Genomic DNA, 16906 nt, shown 5'->3' with positions numbered 1-16906 from the left:
ACAAAGCTTGGATTTAAAGAGATAGTTACTTATTTTATCTAGATATTAAATGTTCATTAAAAACATATTTATGATGACCAATTATATGCTGACCTCTTCAAGTAACCCTGAGTCATACAACTATATTTTTATTTAGGCACATAGTCTGAATGAAATCAACAGGACTTCTCATTTGGGGAAGGGTTGGAGGATCTGGCCCTTAGGGAACTGTTTTTATGACTTTGTTGTTAACTCATGACATATGTTTTCAATGACCAAATGGAATTAATTCAGCACACAATAGTTTTTTAATTAACCTCTGTACATCAGATGCATATCCAGGAATCTTAATTTAAAGCATCAACATCTAGGCATCTAATCATCAGAATCACATTCTGCCTTGTAGCAACTAACTCTGTGCACATGGAAATAACTAATGGTGGGTTGATTTAGTTGGAAGATGACCCCCTTATCATGAGAAGTGGGAAAGACATAAGGACTATATACATCAGGAAATGGCATCAGCATAACTTCAGTTTTCTTTTAAAGTACCAGTTTCCTGCTGGCACACAGCATTTTTTAAACAAATTGGCATCCTGAGGTTCAGTAAGTAATTTTCCTTGAAACCAGAGTGGTTTCACATTTCAATGAAGCTGTTAGCTTTAAGGTCCCTATTGATGTATTCCTACCTGCCTCACCTCTTACAGTCCTCCCACTCCTGTCCCACACCTGGATCAGCCAGTATTTCTTCCTGTTAGCTCTTCATTGCTATAGAGTCATCCTGGAACCCATTAATTGCAGATGGGTAGTGAGAACACCTCTTGGTACAGGCAATAGCGAGGGCCCATATGTAGTGTAGCAGCCTTGCCCCTTACTTGCTACTCTGTGGCATTCCCCCTTACCCTCTTCAAGACTTGACTGCTCTTCTTGGAGAGGCACTTGCTCTGTCCCATCCAGAGAAGAATCACTGGAAGGCAGTGACACTGCAGACATCCACAAGACACTGTCAGTGCAAGTGAAGACCTGGGGCACTCCTGAAGCTGTTGAATAAAAAAAAAGGCTCCATAAGAAATATCTGAGAACCAGAACAGGACCACAGTAACATCCCCACTATCAGTCCATACAAAGAGGGACTAAAGCACATTTTTGCAATGTCACCATGGAGAACAATAGCTGGACAGTTTTCCACACAGCTCCCCAGCAAGCACCCAAGAGACTGCACCCAAGAGACCATGGCTGCAGATGCATTAGTAGCCAGGACTGTATCCTGGGCAGCCCCTCCTCCCACTGCACCATCTTTGCAGGGCTCTGGCAGTGGGTAGCACACAGAAGCAGCACTCAAAATTTGCTGCTGCTGAGAGAAGATATAAACTCATTTTTGTGCTGCAGACACCCATATCAAGGGGCCAAAAAATATTGGTTTTGGCAGTAAAAAAATGGGGTAACATCTTCCCCCCAGCAGCAGCTAACGCTACTGCTGCTCTAAAGTTGCTTTTTCCAGAATGCTCCTGCACCACTGCTGCTCTCCTGTTTGAGATGAGGCCAGAAGATTGCTGGAGGAACGAAGAGAGGGATGGGAGGGTGATGCATCCCCTGCTCCATTTCAGTGTCCCTCTCTCTTCATGCTAGCGTAAGGGTGATGCTGTAGCTGTGATGATTTGCTGTGCTTGGCTTTAATCAGAGGCCTGAGGAAGAAGGTCTTACATTTCAAATCATGTCTAACTTTATCCCAACTACATAGTTGGCCAGTAAAAGATATCTCCCTAAGAAATCCTTGCCTCCCTCCCTAGGCAGCACCCGGTGCTCATGTCCCACTCCCCTACTCAGTCTTATACTACTGCATGGCTAACACTCAAGTCCCTACAGAGATCTCCCTTCACCCAATTTATGCTACTAGACCTGACAAGAGGAGCGTCACCAAAGGAGCCAAGAACTGTGTGCTCCAGATGAGCTCCCTATATAAGTAATTCCTCAGGTTCAATCTTCCCATGCTCTGTTAGTTGTACTACTATAGCATCAAAAGCCCAATGGAACTACAGATCCAAATTCATCTCTGCACAATTCCAAAAACACACATGCCATTGCATTCCTATTAGTAAAAGTCATGTTAATAGCAGCCATCAGAGGACCGTGCATGCTTCCTGACAAAATTAATAGATGCCAGGCAAAGAATCGTGAGAATTTTGTTTTAGTTTCACCCCAGTAGAGATCCAACAAGGCAATGCAAGAAAAATCCCAGAGCAGAAGAGTGAGCTGCAAAATATTGCAACAGGGGGCATCTGCCCCGAATTATGAACACTTAATCTGAACAAGTGCAGAGCTATGCAGATGTGGTGCTTAACAAGGGAAGTACCTTAGGCCAGCATAACACAAGGGGAGGAAATGCTTCAGTTGGATATAATTCAACTGCTGTACTTGAAGTACAGTAATCTCTTTGTAGACATAACCTTCGAAGGAGAGTGGTAAAGATAAAGAGCATCATTCCAATTGAGAAATGAGGTTAATAAGCTTCATAGGATAAACTATATTAATTGCTTGGGGCCTAATCTCCTTTGCAAAATGCCTGCTGAAGTCAAGTGAAGTGAAATTCAATCTTATTTCTGGCTTTCTAAGAATATTAAGGTGGAACCCTTTCCCTCACAAGAGGACTTAACAAAAATAATTTTAAGTATGAAGGAACAAATAGTTGCCCCAAATTAATTTTAAATTCTGCATTTTGATGGCAAAATTCAATTTACAATTTTTTCCAGTTTGTCAATTTCTCAAAGCATCCAATCAAGAAACAGAAAACTATATGACTTGAATAACTTTCCCCTCCTTAATTTTGAATATTATATCATATATTCTGAATACTGTTCATTTGCAGTTCTTGTTATTGCTTAGTTTTTATTTTATTATTTATTAACTGAGTGGTCCAAACTGCATTGGCCAAAATATAAACAAGACATACAAAATATCTGCCCCAAAGAGCATACAGTTTATCTTTCAGACAGGATTCAACTTGTGGTGAAACAAACAATGAAAAAAAAAGATCAAAAGAAAAAGGAGCATGAGGGCAACAGAATAAAATTATGACATTATGTAGTTGCTCAGGGCTCTTTTGTGCATGTGTTTATTCTTTCATTAAGTGTGTGATTTCAAGATGCACATATGTATACAGTTTAGGTACCGAAAGAATTCAGAATAACTTAGATTGTTTACCAAGGCTAAGAGATGATAATTAAATATATTTGTGATAGCAAATTGTAAGCAATCTGAAAAACAAGGAATCCCATATAATTTTGATTAAGATATAAAGATTTCACAATTTGGAGAAAAACAGTTTGTGAACACCAACAATAATGAAAATCATTGGGGCTTTTTGTGTTTGTTTTTTAATTTGTTTTGCAAATTTTTGGCTTTTCTGCTAAACCTGGTCCCATTTAGGTTTTTTTTCCCCTTTTTGAAAAAGAAGGCAAGAAAATATTTAGCCTTAAGTGTCTCTCCAGACTGGAGGGAAAAGCAGTGAATATAACCTCAGAGAGGGGTCCTGATTGCCTGTGTCAAAAAGGACAAACCTCCAGAAAAGACAGATTAGAAAGTGAGCTGTAATAACAAATAGCAACAGTACTTGAAAAAAAAATTCCAGGCTCCCATCATACCAAACAATTACCCAGCATTATTGTATTTGTTTGCATACAAGCTGTGCCCATTGAGACTAATAGAAATGTTCAGAAAATGCCAGTAAAATCTGTGAGGGGGAGGATCCAGAGCCTGGTGAGATTTCTTTTTCCCACCAACACATAATTAATCAATCCCCTCCCCAAACAAACACAGACACAAAAAAACAGTGGCTGTCCCAGCCCTGCGTGTCAATGAAATGAACATAAGGAGATTTAGACAACTCAGTCTCTGTCTTAGCTGTGTTTGCTCAAGGAAGTGGAGGGCTTGAATTTCTGGCCAGTCTATTGGTCTCGTGATGCTTCAAACAGGACAGCCCCTAGGTTAAGGCTGGACACAGGAAAGGGATTTGTCTTTTGAAATGCCTGCGGTTTATCTGCAAGGTCTCTCAGAAGGCCAATATCAGGTCATTGCTCGCTGTCCAGCTGGAAGCCCTAGCATTTCATCTTCTCGCTCCAGTGGTAAGACAATCAGCACTGGGTCTTCTGACTAAGCAAAGCAAAGCAAATGGGGAGAACTGGCAGAAAAAGAAATATGTGCTTATATAATGTTACCAAGTAAGTCCAGAAGAGTGGCTAATGGACTAGACATTAATTTCAGTAGTAAAAATGAACACTTATGAAGTAAAATGTTGGCATGGCCTTCTCTGAGATCCTGTTGTTGAATGTACTTACCTGCCACTGAAATCAGAGAGACGTGAGGATGCAGCTCTTCTTTACAGGTGATGCTCAGTACTTTAGCATGGCTCTGATTCAGGAAAGGACCCATCCTGATTATAGAGTGTACTTAAGCATATGCTTAATTTAAGTCACATGCATAAGTGTTGCCCTAACACAAGAGGCATTGAGGGAATTTTTCAGATGAGCTTTTTAAAAATGAGGTTCTGTTGGTTTAGTGTGGGGACAGAAATTTCCGGAGCATTTTTCCTAAGTACAGGGGTCTGCCCCAATAAGACATTTTTCCACCCCTACTCTTGTTGATGGCGACTGCACACCATGAGTATATGGGCATGCAAAGTACTATATAAATTTAAGAACTAGTCATTATTCATAAAAGTGGCCTACAATGCTGGTACATATCAATAGAAAATGCATTATCATAAGAGAAAACCCATAATGCCCAGATTCTTTTTGTTTTCAGCTTACGAAAAATATTAACATGGACAGGGATGGAGAGTATTCTGTAGTTTTTGGCTATACCATTGGCTATCTTCCCCCACCTCCTCATTTATGCCCAGGAAATGTCTTATGCCTCCATCGGGATATCCGTATGATTTAATTGTATTCCAACTGCACCTGCTGCTGTCTAAAAATATGAGAACATAAGTAATGCTGTAATGGATTCATCTAGCCCTGTATTGTCTCTTGCAGTAGCAGAAAGTGTATGCTAGGGTGAGAGAGCATTTATGTGGAGCCTATCCAGACTGATCCGTCTCCCACCCCACTTCTCCTACAGCTTCCAGCATTCAGTGGTCCACCACTAACTCTCATGGATTTTGAGGCTGCACGCCTAACTCTCATGTTTAATATTCGCTGTTGAGTATCCCTCCATGTTTAATACCTCCTGCTGGGTATTCCTGCATGAAATTCTCCAATCCCCTTTCAACTCTGGTTAAATTATCAGTTGCCACAATAGCCTGTGGTAACACCTACTTCAGGCATTAATAAATGAAAACACAAATACTCATAACACTATATTATTATTATTATTATTATTATTATTATTATTATATGCTAGAGGCCTACTGAGAACAGAGCCTTATTTTCATCCCCCAAACATCATGTTATTTTTTTTCTTCTGACTTAACTTTGAATTGGGGCTTGTCCCTGCTGTGCAGCTCTTAACATCCTCAGGGTACTAGAATCACATATCAATCACTTCCTGCCCCTCTCATGCTGGAGAATAAAAATTAGCTCATATTTGGAGCTACCATTGACCTTATAGAGTCTACTTGATTATCTGACCCCAGGATCAATGTCACTTACTGTGACATGATCCATCAGTTCCTTCTGGATATCCTCTAATACTGGGTTGGTCTTGGGTATGCTGCAATCACAGGCAACATAGAACAGCCTTGAGACTGCTCTCTATTATACTGGGAGAAAATTTTAAAGCCACTTCTGCCCTGTTCCTTAGGTATTGTGGTAAGCCCAGTGGCCAGATCCAGATGTGCAGGCGTGTGCATTTCTCCAGAGACAAACAGCTGCGGCACAATATGTGCCACTGCAACTTGTTTCCAGAGAATGCCTGTGCACACGCTCTTACGTTGCCCTGGATGGGGTAGGAGAGCCTGGGGCCAGAACCTGTGCTGGCCCCAGCAGCCTTACATGGAGTCCTGGGGGCCTCCCAGGGCTCCGGCGGTGGTGATCTGGCAGCAGGGAGCCTGGCCCGCAGCTGAAGCTTGGCTCCAGCCAGCCAGGCTCTGGGTTCGAGCAGTATACAGTTCCGCCATGTGTGCCACCCTGTCCCACTTTTTTCCACTGTGGGTTTTTTTGACACCAGGATCTCCTGGTGTCAACCCCCTGCCTCCCTCCCCCACCAGAGCTGCAAATTAGCAGTGTGGAGAACCCCTGTATGTGTGGCGTGTGCAGTGTATGGCACCGCAGACAGGTCTGTGGCGCTGCATACTGCACGTGTGCTTGTCTGGATGTGTCCAGTATGTTTTTCTACATGTGGCTGATCTTTTATCTCTGGGTGCAATCCAGTCAGTAGTGTAGGGGTGGGTGAGTGGGCATCAGCCCCAGGTACCAACATATACAGTGGCACCAGAATGGAGCCCCCACAGGAATCTCCACTATGGCAACAGCTTCTGAAGCCAGGTGTAGGGATCCTCTTGTGCCTCCCTACTGCAGTCGCTGCTTCTCTTGCCATCAAAATCCCCACTGCCCATTTCTGGGGGCAACAGCAATGGTCAACACTCAATGGCAACAGCAGTTGCCATCAGTGGCAATCAGTGGCACTCCACAATGAGGGTAAGTGGCAGCACCTGGTGGCAAGGGTTAGTGGTGCCACCAGGATGTGGTGTCAGCACAGTAAGGGTGGGGTGCAAAAGTGCTCACCAAATGTGGGAAAAGCTGCTCCAGGCACAACCCTTGCCAGTTATGGCTCTGCATCCAGCTTAGTATTCAGTGAAAGTTATGAGCAGCAGTCAGGAAACTGACAGCGTTTTTATCCAAAGGTCTGACGTCAGCTGGAACAAAATGCTTGGCAGCTTTGACCTTGGGTGGGGGAGCTTAGGAAAGGCGAGGCTGTGCATGTGTTACATTCTTACTGTTAAATATTGCACCTGGAAATGGAAACGTTGCACCTGGAAGTTGAATCAGGAAATCCTTCCCTTTATGATTTTGTGTATCTTTAGCATTGTATCAAGGGACATTGCTTGCCCCTGAAACCACTGGGGGTACATAGATCAGGGAGGAAGAGGGATGTTATACTGCTGTGAACTGATCCAAACCTGAAAAGTGGCTTCGGCTTAGAACACGTGAAAAGTTCAGGTTCCTTTTAATTAATTCTTCTCCTTTTACCCTCACAGGTTTGTGTGTCCCTCTACATCAAAAGATAAAAGTCTTTGCATTCATGTCAAAGGTACAGCTTACAAATAATCACTTAAAGCACAGAAATAAACAAATTAAAGGAAAGTAGGTAAATATTCAAATATCTTTAGGGTGCCTATGGTATAAGGCCTTTACAGGTGAAAAATGTCACAGTATACATTCTGAAAATAACCTTAACCTCTTTCTCCCAGTATCTTCCCAGAAACGTTATATAACTGGCTGTCCATCATGCACATTTCAGTGTGGGCTATGAAGTGTCAAGGATCAGCCATTTGCTATCCTATAAGGACTTCCAGCCTCCTAAAGACTGCATTCTTTTAGTTCATCCAGCCATTATTGGGCAGACATGCCCACATCTTGCATGCTAACCTCCATATTCTCAGGACTGGAAATTTTCTCTATTCCAACTTCTGTCAATGATCCAGAGAACACAACACATCACATTTACTCTTCACACATTATCTAGTAACAATGCTGTTCTATTATGAGGCAACAAGTCCAATGGAAGCTATCCACCCTCCTAGTATCACATGAACTAGAAAACCTACTATGACTTCCCCCTACTTTCCCAATGAGTCACAGGTCCCATCTGCCACATATAAGCCACATTTTTTACTTTATCTAGCATATACACAAACAGAGGGCCATACTGTGGTAGCTAGCACCAGGCCTGCTTGGATCACGTGTCGCTTATGGAGCAGTTGGGTCCAAAGAAGGTATAATTTCTGCCTGAACAGCCCAATGTGTAAAGCACTGTCCAACTGATGGCCTGTATGCCATGTGTAATTCCTGGGTGGTTAACATGGGGCTTGCGGGCTCCTGCAGCTTGTTCTCCCACTACTGCAGGGGAAAGCTTAGGGTATTCCAGATACAGATGGTGCAGCCTGAGGGACTGGAGGACTGCATGCTGCTGGCCCTCCCAGGAGACAGGAGGTCATATGCCACCAGTGCAGCCTGCACAGTGGGGAAGGATCCCAGGGGGGTGCCTTCACAGTGTGTGACCAGCATGGTATGCAGCTCAGGGGCTGCATGCTGGTACTGTTTGTGGCCCCCAGCCATGCACAATTTAGACAGCTCTGGTATAAAGGAACTTCATAGCCCATCACATACACTGGTATCACAGAGCACATGTAATATAGTTGATATGACATTGGACTGTGAGACTGTAGCTCTACCACTGACGTACTACCTGACCCTAAGGCAAGGTCCTTCTTCCACATGTTTCTACTTTTTGTCTCGTCTGTGTAAATGATTGTCACTGAATAGATCTCATAGTTTCATGGTTTCATAGTTGGTAGGGTCAGAAGCGACCTGAGCAGATCATCAAGTCTGACCCCCTGCCATGGCAGGAAAAAGTACAGGGGTCAAACGACCCCAGCAAGGTGTTTGTCTAAACTCCTCTTAAAGACCCCCAGGGTAGAAGCCAGCACCACTTCGCTTGGAAGTTGGTTCCAGATCTTAGCCGCCCTGACAGTGAAGTAGCATCTCCTGATGTCTAGTCTGAATCTACCCTCTGCCAGCTTGTGACTGTTATTTCTAGTCACTCCTGGTAGTGCTCGGGGGAACAGGGACTCCCCCAATGCCTGCTGGTCCCCTCTGACTAGTTTGTAAATGGCCACTAGATCCCCCCTCAGCCTTCTCTTGTGGAGGCTGAACAGGTTCAGGTCCCTTAGCCTTTCCTTGTAGGGCCTGCCCTGCTGCCCCCTGATCATGTGGGTGGCCCTCCTCTGGACCCTCTCCATGTTGTCCACATCCCTCCCGAAGTGCAGCGCCCAGAACTGGACACAGTACTCCAACTGTGGCTTGACCAGTGCCGCATAGAGGGGGAGAATCGCCTCCTTGGACCTGCTTGAGATACATCTGTGGATGCATGACAAGGTGTGGTTGACCTTCCTGACCGCGCCCACACACTGTCGGCCCATGTTCATGTTGGCATCAATAATGACTCCAAGATCCTTTTCTGCCTCTGCACTGAGAAGGGGGTTTCCCAGCTTCTGTGTACTTGCACAATGCCCAGCACTATGGTGCCTTGATCTTAATTAGGGCCTGTTGGTATGGCCTTACAGTAATTCAAAATGTAATAACAATATCCCCTCTTCCAGCCTGCTCCAGGGGCTGGTGGAGGGGAAAGGGTTGCCATGACTCTACCTGCCTGTTTTCCCTCCTGCCTGGAGTACCATGATTGTAGTTTGTGTACTCCCCTGATCACAGACAGTATAATTGCTACAGTAGTTGTAGGGAAAGGAGAAGTGAAATGAGGCATAGAATTTTATTTCTGCACATGGAGTTTGAATCCAGACATCCTCCTATAGCATCCTCTTATAGCAACCAAATACCTTTAGGACACCATCACCAGAATTAGCAAGACCCAAAATGAGTATTGCCTTTCCTGCTGTTCTGTGGCTTTAAAATGTTCTAAACTGCAGCCACAAGTGAACCCCTTCTGGGTGCACAATGAGGCTATCAAATCACAACTCAAACCCTAGCCATTATGGGGCATTGAATGTGAACCTCAGTCTAAGCCAGACCGAGAGCCCACTATCTCTTCTGCAACCTCTGTAAATTCTAACAGAACAGACCAAATCAGCCTCCATTCCTGTCACTTGCCTGACACTTGCACAGCCAGATTGCCTTATGCACAAAGCTGTTTTTTATGAAGGGCATGGGACCTGAAAACAGAGTGCTTTTATTTTTGTTTTGTTTTGTTTTGCAATCATTGCACATGCTTTTAAAAGTCAGATGCACTCTGAAATATACCTGGCACACACTGACATCCCATGTCCACAACCAGTGCACTGACTTCTTGTGTGATCTCAGACTCAGACTGTGCATGAGGCACCACTCTTGATCAGCCCACAAACTCTTCTGTGGGTCTATTGTTAGGATGTTAGAACCTCTCAGTGGAGCTAGAGAAGAGATAACAGTTCACAATGAAGGATTATACAAGGCAATAAATTTTTTTGTGGGAGATGCCAAATTGAAGCAGAGGCATTGGAAAACAGGAAGAATACTCCAAGGCCACAAACATTATTCCTGCTACATAGCAAGAAAAACAGAAGATTCAACAGACCATAAAATTAAGGGGAAAAATCATGTTTTTCTTGCCTCAGGAGGGTTTAAAAATTCAGTGTGGCCACCGCCGTTACTGCCGCCATTAAAGACTTTTCATTTATGTCAATTCAGGGGCAAGGTTTAGATGAACAACATTTCAAGGGCATTTAACTCTGGAAGTGTTTCACAAACATTAATTAATAGAGCCAGGCAAATAATTTGCAGTGAATTATCCAATGAATGTAGTTGCTTTTTCTGCTCCCAGAGAGCTATCTGTGGTTTGCTCTGCTGAGTATAGACATGAGAGGGAGAATAGGCATGCTGAGCCCATTCTCATCTCGAGGAGGGCAGTCTTTGTTGTCCAGATATTTTCTCCTTGGGAGTGAGTTAGAAGGGGCCAGAAACTTGGTCCTCCCATCCTCTACCCACCCTGCTTCTACCACCTAATGCCACTGTAACAGGCTGGGCATGAGGGTTAAAATAAGCTGTACTCTTTCAAGGGTTTCAGTAATTTATTTTTCCTCATCTCTGTTATGAGAAGGGAGCAGGGGCAAAATTGTGTCCAGAGGAGTGCCTCTGGGTTACATCTTCTCCAAGCACAGGCTTTGGGAAGGCACACAATGGATGGGATGAGCCACCCTACCTCAGTGCTGGGAAAGCACCAATAACCTGAGCCAAACACTACTGGTGAGTGCCCAGCAATACTCTAAGGCAGCTACATCACATCCATTTGGGGTTTTGGTGCATGCAGGGCAGGTACAGCATGCTTTGCTGCGCTGCCTGCTGACACAGGTGATGATGGCAGAATCAACTTTTGGGGGGCTTCTACGGTGTCTGTCACATTGAGGTTCTGATCAGGGTCTGAGGTGAAGGAGGAGGAGGAGGGGGACAAAGTCTATGAATTGATAAGAGCATAAGAACACAAGAGATGCCATATGGTGTCTATACTGGGTCAGACCAGGTCCTCTAACCAATTACTCTTTATTTCATAGTGGGAGACAGTGGATTATAAGAAGGGAGAGTATTTATGCAGGGCCGATCCAGACTGATCTGTCCCCTGTCCCCCTTCCCTCATAGCTTCTAGCATCTGGAGGCCTAGGAAGCTCTAATTTGGAGATTGCAGCTCTATCATGTCTAATACCTACTGATGGACTTATCTGTCTGAATGTGCCCAAACCTTGTCTTGAACCTGATTAAATGATCAGAATCAACAACATCCTGTACCAATACATTCCACAAGTTATCTACACACTGCGTAAAGAAGAAGTGCCTTTTGTTTGTTGTAAACCTGCTTTCTAATAATTAAGTAGTACGTCCCCTAGTAATGTGAAATTGTAAATGGCAAACCCGTTTACTTTCTCTGTGCCATACATTTTTTTATAGAGCTCTAACATATTCTGCCTCAGACATCTTCTCTTTAAGCTGAAAAGTGTTAACCTATTTAATCTCTCCTCCTATGGAAGGCTCTCCATTGGACATTCACTGAAAAGGTTCAGTATCTACTGTTTGAATCCATTCAGTTAGGTATGTCTAGTCAGGTAAGTCACATGGCATTGTTTATGTTTCTTGACTAGGTAGGCCTTCTCAAAAAACTTCAGAGCTCACGTACTTATCCAGATGTTGGGTCCTTCCCTATTTTCAACATGCTTACGAACACTGCAAGAAGAGTTTTTATAAAGCTATATTATCACTTTGATTTCAGACATTCACTAAAACAAAATGAAACTCATGTCAATCTTCAAAAACATTCCTTTGGAGCTGGTAGCGAACATTTGCATGATCTCTTTCATAACTTTTCAAAAATGTAATTGCTTATGCTGGTTGTTTTCTATTTTAAGTTATTATGGTATTTAATGAAGCTCTGCAGTATAACACCTTGCGTATGTTATAATCCCTTTCATCCATACATCTCAATATACTTGGCAAAGAAGAATTTGTAAGTATCATCGAAATCCCAGTGATAAAGATAGGAAATGCAGCATACCTGCTCAAGGTAACTTAGTGGGGCAGTGACAGCAATTGGAAGAGAACCCAGGTGTCCTGAATCTTGGTCTAGCAGCCTTATGTCACTAGGTCACCTTGCTGCTGGTCTGAATCTTGGAAGACCTTAGTTCTATGGCTGTCTGTATCCATCAAAACAAGTCACTTGCCTGCAATTCAAAGTTCACTTTTTATTTTCTGAGCAAGTGCAATAATGGTAGAAGCAAATAAAATTTCTCATCCTTGCCTTGCCAATGTTCCTAAATCTTAATCTGAAACAGTACCTGCAAAGGTGAGAAGATTTTCAAATCCTAATAATAGTACTCCTTTCTCCATTTCATTATTATTTATTCTTACATACCCTATGTAAAGTGGGAGCTGGGAAAACTTAATATACCTGCAGGACAGATTTCTCTGATTTTTTATATTAACTAGGACACAGAGTCTTTTATTGTGTGTCTTCATACCAAAGGAGACAATAGGGCAAAGAAGGTTGAGAAATTCAGAAGGGATAGCTGCAATTGAGTGTCAAAGTCATTTTCATTAATCACAGACAAGCCTTGGGCTAACACTGTGCTTCATTCTGTGGGATGTCAAGCATCTTCAATTCCCACTGAACTCAATAGATACTCCAGGAGTAAATGCTGCATAAATGCCAATAAGAAATAAAATCAGGAGAGAAGATCAGGCTCTTTAATAGGAAATATTGGTTGGTCAGTATCCAGGTTTAATAATCTGAGAAGAAAATGCTAATTTATAACCCTATCCCTACAGAACTGCCTTCCTATTGACACAGCAGTATCAATGTTGATTAACAGGATATGCATTAGAGCTTGCAATAATGTTTTAATCGGATTTATTGATGTCAAAGGTATTATTTGTGCTCACTAACCAGTCTGTACCTTGGTAGAAAATGTGATGCCTGCTTGTAAACTTCTAATTTAACATGTAAGGATGTCTAGGGTATTTAGTATGGTTACCAAAAAGGTCAGAGAAACTGTAAAGCAGAATTGTGGGAGAACAATAAACCCAGCTTTATTACAGACTGCAGAATAAAGCCTTTGTGCACCAGGACAGTAAATAAGTCAAATGTAGAATAGGTAAAGGTGGCATCAAAAGAAATCAAATTCTGCCTCATTGTCTCATTTTACAGGCATTTGCAGCTCAGCCCATCAGTCTGGAAGTGTCAGGGCTGGGAAAGGCTGCTGTCCATGGTGACTGCTTATTATTCATAAAGGCCCATCCATAGAACAATCAGGATCAGCTAGAGAGGAATATTTCCATTGAAAATGACCCAGGCTAATTGTTTTCTCTTTTATTCTTCTTTTAATAAAATCTAGTAAGAGCAAGAAGCAGGTGTGCAGTTATTACCCTTAACTCCCTTTCAGACCAACCATAGAAAAAGCAAAAGCGCATATGCTTCTCAAGGTCAAGCCATAATTTTTTGACAAAAGGGAACACCAAATTCAGACATACACACACACATTCATGCACTGATGCATGCATGCACACACACACACACACACACACACATACATGCGCGCACACAAAATCAGGGCTTCCCACAAGTGATATACCCAATAGAAAAAGGACAGACTCAACCTTCTCAGAGATGTGGGCCCAAACCAATTCTAAAAAAAGAAATGTACCTAAACTGGGAGTGCTTAAAATGCAAATCCAGACCTAGATAAAACTTTAACAAATGGTCCCACTTTTAAAGGGGCCTAAGTAACAACTGTCTGCAAATGTTAGTGTTTTTCTGTTCCTTAATTCACTATCGCTTTTTGGTTGCGAACAACTTTTGCTTCTGTGAGTAATTTAGGCCCTAATTAAGCAATCAGATCCAAGTGGACTTTTGCACTTGTTTGGAAGTACACTGAAGCCTATGAGGCATTTCTTAGGCACAGCAGTCTGCCAGTACAAATATGATTGCAGAATTGGGCTTTAAGGACCAGACTGCTCTTTCCTGGTAACTGAAGTGGACTATCTGCATAACTTCTTTGGGTTCTGCATACTTCTACTCCCATGATCCTATTAAATACTTCAGATTCCTCAGCTCCTTAAGCTACTGTTTAATAAATCCTTGAGCTACCTAAACAACTAATGGTGTGATTACTGATAAGAGGTAAAAAAAAAAAAAAATGGGTGTGTATGTGTATGTATACATGCACATATACTTGTTTGTATGTATGTATATGAGTGCATGTCTATTTATATTAAATGAAACATGTACATGTATAATATCCCATTGCATTTCTGTTGAAAGCACTCAAAAGTTTACTTCACTGAAATTTTAGCACTGGGTAAATTTCATCTATCTCTACGTGTGGCCTGCTATAACCTTCTAAGCAATAGTCTCCATGGAAAGGCTATAACTTCTTCCAGCTTCTTCAGTCACTTAAAGGTGACCACTGTCCTTTGTGCTTCTTACACATTCTTCAGAAGTATGTTATATTTTATAAAATGTTTAGGCCATATTTATAATTAAATAAGTTTGCCCCTTGAGCCGTCCATCAGCTATAAATAGAGCCAATTCATGATGGTTCTGGTATATTCAGGGATGTGGATGGATCCAGGCTTTACTGAAAGGGGGTGCAGCACCCATATCCTCAGACCATGGGAGGATTGAGGAGAGGCCTGTTGGAGCCCTTGGGCTGGTGGGGAGCACTGGGGAGCTGGGCAGGGAGCAGGTTCATGAAGGGAGGGACCTGTGCAGACCCAGGGACCTGTGCTATTGTCCCAGGGACCAAGAAAGCTCCAGAGCAACTCCATCCCTGCTCCAGCCAGGAGCTGTGGGGAGTGGCTGTGTGGGGTGCTGGGTGTGGGCCAGGGACAGTGGCAGTGGTGTGCGGGTTCTTTCCTCCAGTGCCTGCTCCCTACCCACTTCCCCCAAGGCGTTCTCCACTGGCTGGGAGCAGGCACTAGAAGGAGGAACCAGCCTGCCATCTCTGCTGTTCCCAGCTGAGCCTGGTACCCTGCCCGGCTGCTCCCTGTAGCCCATGGATAGGGCAAGGCAGAGCAGCTCTGTGGCTGTACCCCCTGCACCCACATGGCTGTGCCAGTCAGGTACAGCAATGGTGGTTTGGGACAGGTTCTCTGCCAGCATGGATCACAGCGGAGGAGCATGGATGGCAGGCAGCAGATGCAGGAAGAAGAAACTTGGCCTCTGCTGATTTTGTCCTCTGCCATGCCTGGCATCCTGTGTAGCTGCAACACATTGCTGGAGTGAGGCAGGGGCAGCTCTGAGGCCTGGGTCAGATGGGGACAACAGTAGCAGTGGAAGGGGAGTGTGACTGCACTGCCACACCCCACCTGGACCTGCCCATGTTCAGGGATACTAGTGGTTATGTTTTACATGAATCACTTTTGGCTCCAGTGCTAGTTCTGGTTAGTCAACCTGTCAGAAAGGATGGAATTGCTGGTGCTTCATATGCAGTGTGAACATACTTGGAGTTGCAATGCTAAGGCAGCAGACCAAACAAAGAGCAGAAGTACAGCTTTAAACAGGGCCTCTCTAAAATGAAGAAATAAGCACTGGAATGGTATATGGTGCTGCACATTTGTATACCAATAAAAGAAGAAGCAATGGTTTCAAGTTGCAGCAAGGGAAGTTTAGGCTAGGTATTAGTAAAAACTTTTTCACTAGTTGCATAGTAAAGTACTGGAACAGGTTACCCAGAAAGGCGGTGGCATCTCCATCCTTGGAGGTTTTTAAGACCCAGATAGACAAAGCATTTCCTGGGATGATATAATTAGGGATGGTCCAGCTTTGAGCAGGGGTTGGACTAGATGACTTCCTGCAGTCCCTTCCAACCCTAATTTTCTATGATTCTATGACTTAATAGGGTATGGGTTTGTAACCATGGTGACACATTGCATCACTTACTAGCATTAGTCCATCTAGAGCAGTGGCCAGCAACCTTTAACAGCCTGACTTGGTCTGATGTGGGTTTAGTGGTTTCAGTGGTGCTTCAAGGGTGGGAGGCTTTCCCTGCACCCATGGCAGGGGGAAGCACTTGGGAGCTGTGCTCTGATCACCACTGCCACTTCTCCCAGCCCCTCAGTTCTGGTTCGAGCACAGCTTCCACCCAGAGGGGAGCTGTGTCAGGGCCTGGCAGCTGAAAAAAGTGCTACTGCTTTTCCCTGTTCGCCCCCACACTTGCCTCCTGGCTGCAGTGCACATACAGCTGGAAGCTGCCTGGCCCTGGCACAGCTCCCCACTGGCTGGAAGCTGTGCCCATGCCAGAGCAAGGGCTAAAGGGAGTGGGGGGATAAGTGGCAGCGGAATGGGCCCAGCTGTATGCTGCCCAGCCCAGGTGTGGCAGCCAACCCCTGATCTATAGAGCAGCAGAATCATCAGCAATAAGCATCATATGTTTCTAAAGAGTAAATAGTGCCAGACAAAACCTATAGTCATTTTTTTTATTAGAGAATGCAGTCAAGGGTAATACATGCTTTTTTTTACTAAAGTATTTCATTAAGGGTTGCATGCAAGCTGACTTGAAAAAACAGTTTAGTTTGCTTGGATATGGCCTGGGCACTGCCACGATGACTGTAAATTGGCCAATGGTATTAAGCAAAGTGCAACTGAATAACACATTCCAGTGTATGATGTTTCTCAGGTGTCCTTTAGAGACCTCCCATTAACTTCAGTGGCCTTCAGATCTGGCCCTTATTCCATA

The 16906-nt window shown here is 43.7% G+C and overlaps 1 long non-coding RNA gene across 1 annotated transcript in view; it reads right to left on the bottom strand.

Moving 5' to 3' along the window:
* Positions 1 to 274: 274 nt before the first annotated feature.
* Positions 275 to 16906, bottom strand: part of LOC109281212 (uncharacterized) — a 29546-nt gene continuing 12914 nt past the window's right edge. The window contains exons 2-3 of the long non-coding RNA XR_009461611.1: positions 12229 to 12394; positions 275 to 1019 (exon numbers count right to left, since the gene is read on the bottom strand). This is a non-coding gene — a long non-coding RNA (uncharacterized LOC109281212). The remainder of the gene's footprint in view (positions 1020 to 12228; positions 12395 to 16906) is intronic.

This window comes from Alligator mississippiensis, chromosome 1 (assembly GCF_030867095.1).
Source record: "Alligator mississippiensis isolate rAllMis1 chromosome 1, rAllMis1, whole genome shotgun sequence".
Taxonomy (NCBI): Eukaryota; Metazoa; Chordata; order Crocodylia; family Alligatoridae; genus Alligator; species Alligator mississippiensis.
This window is presented reverse-complemented; position numbering and strand designations above follow the sequence as displayed.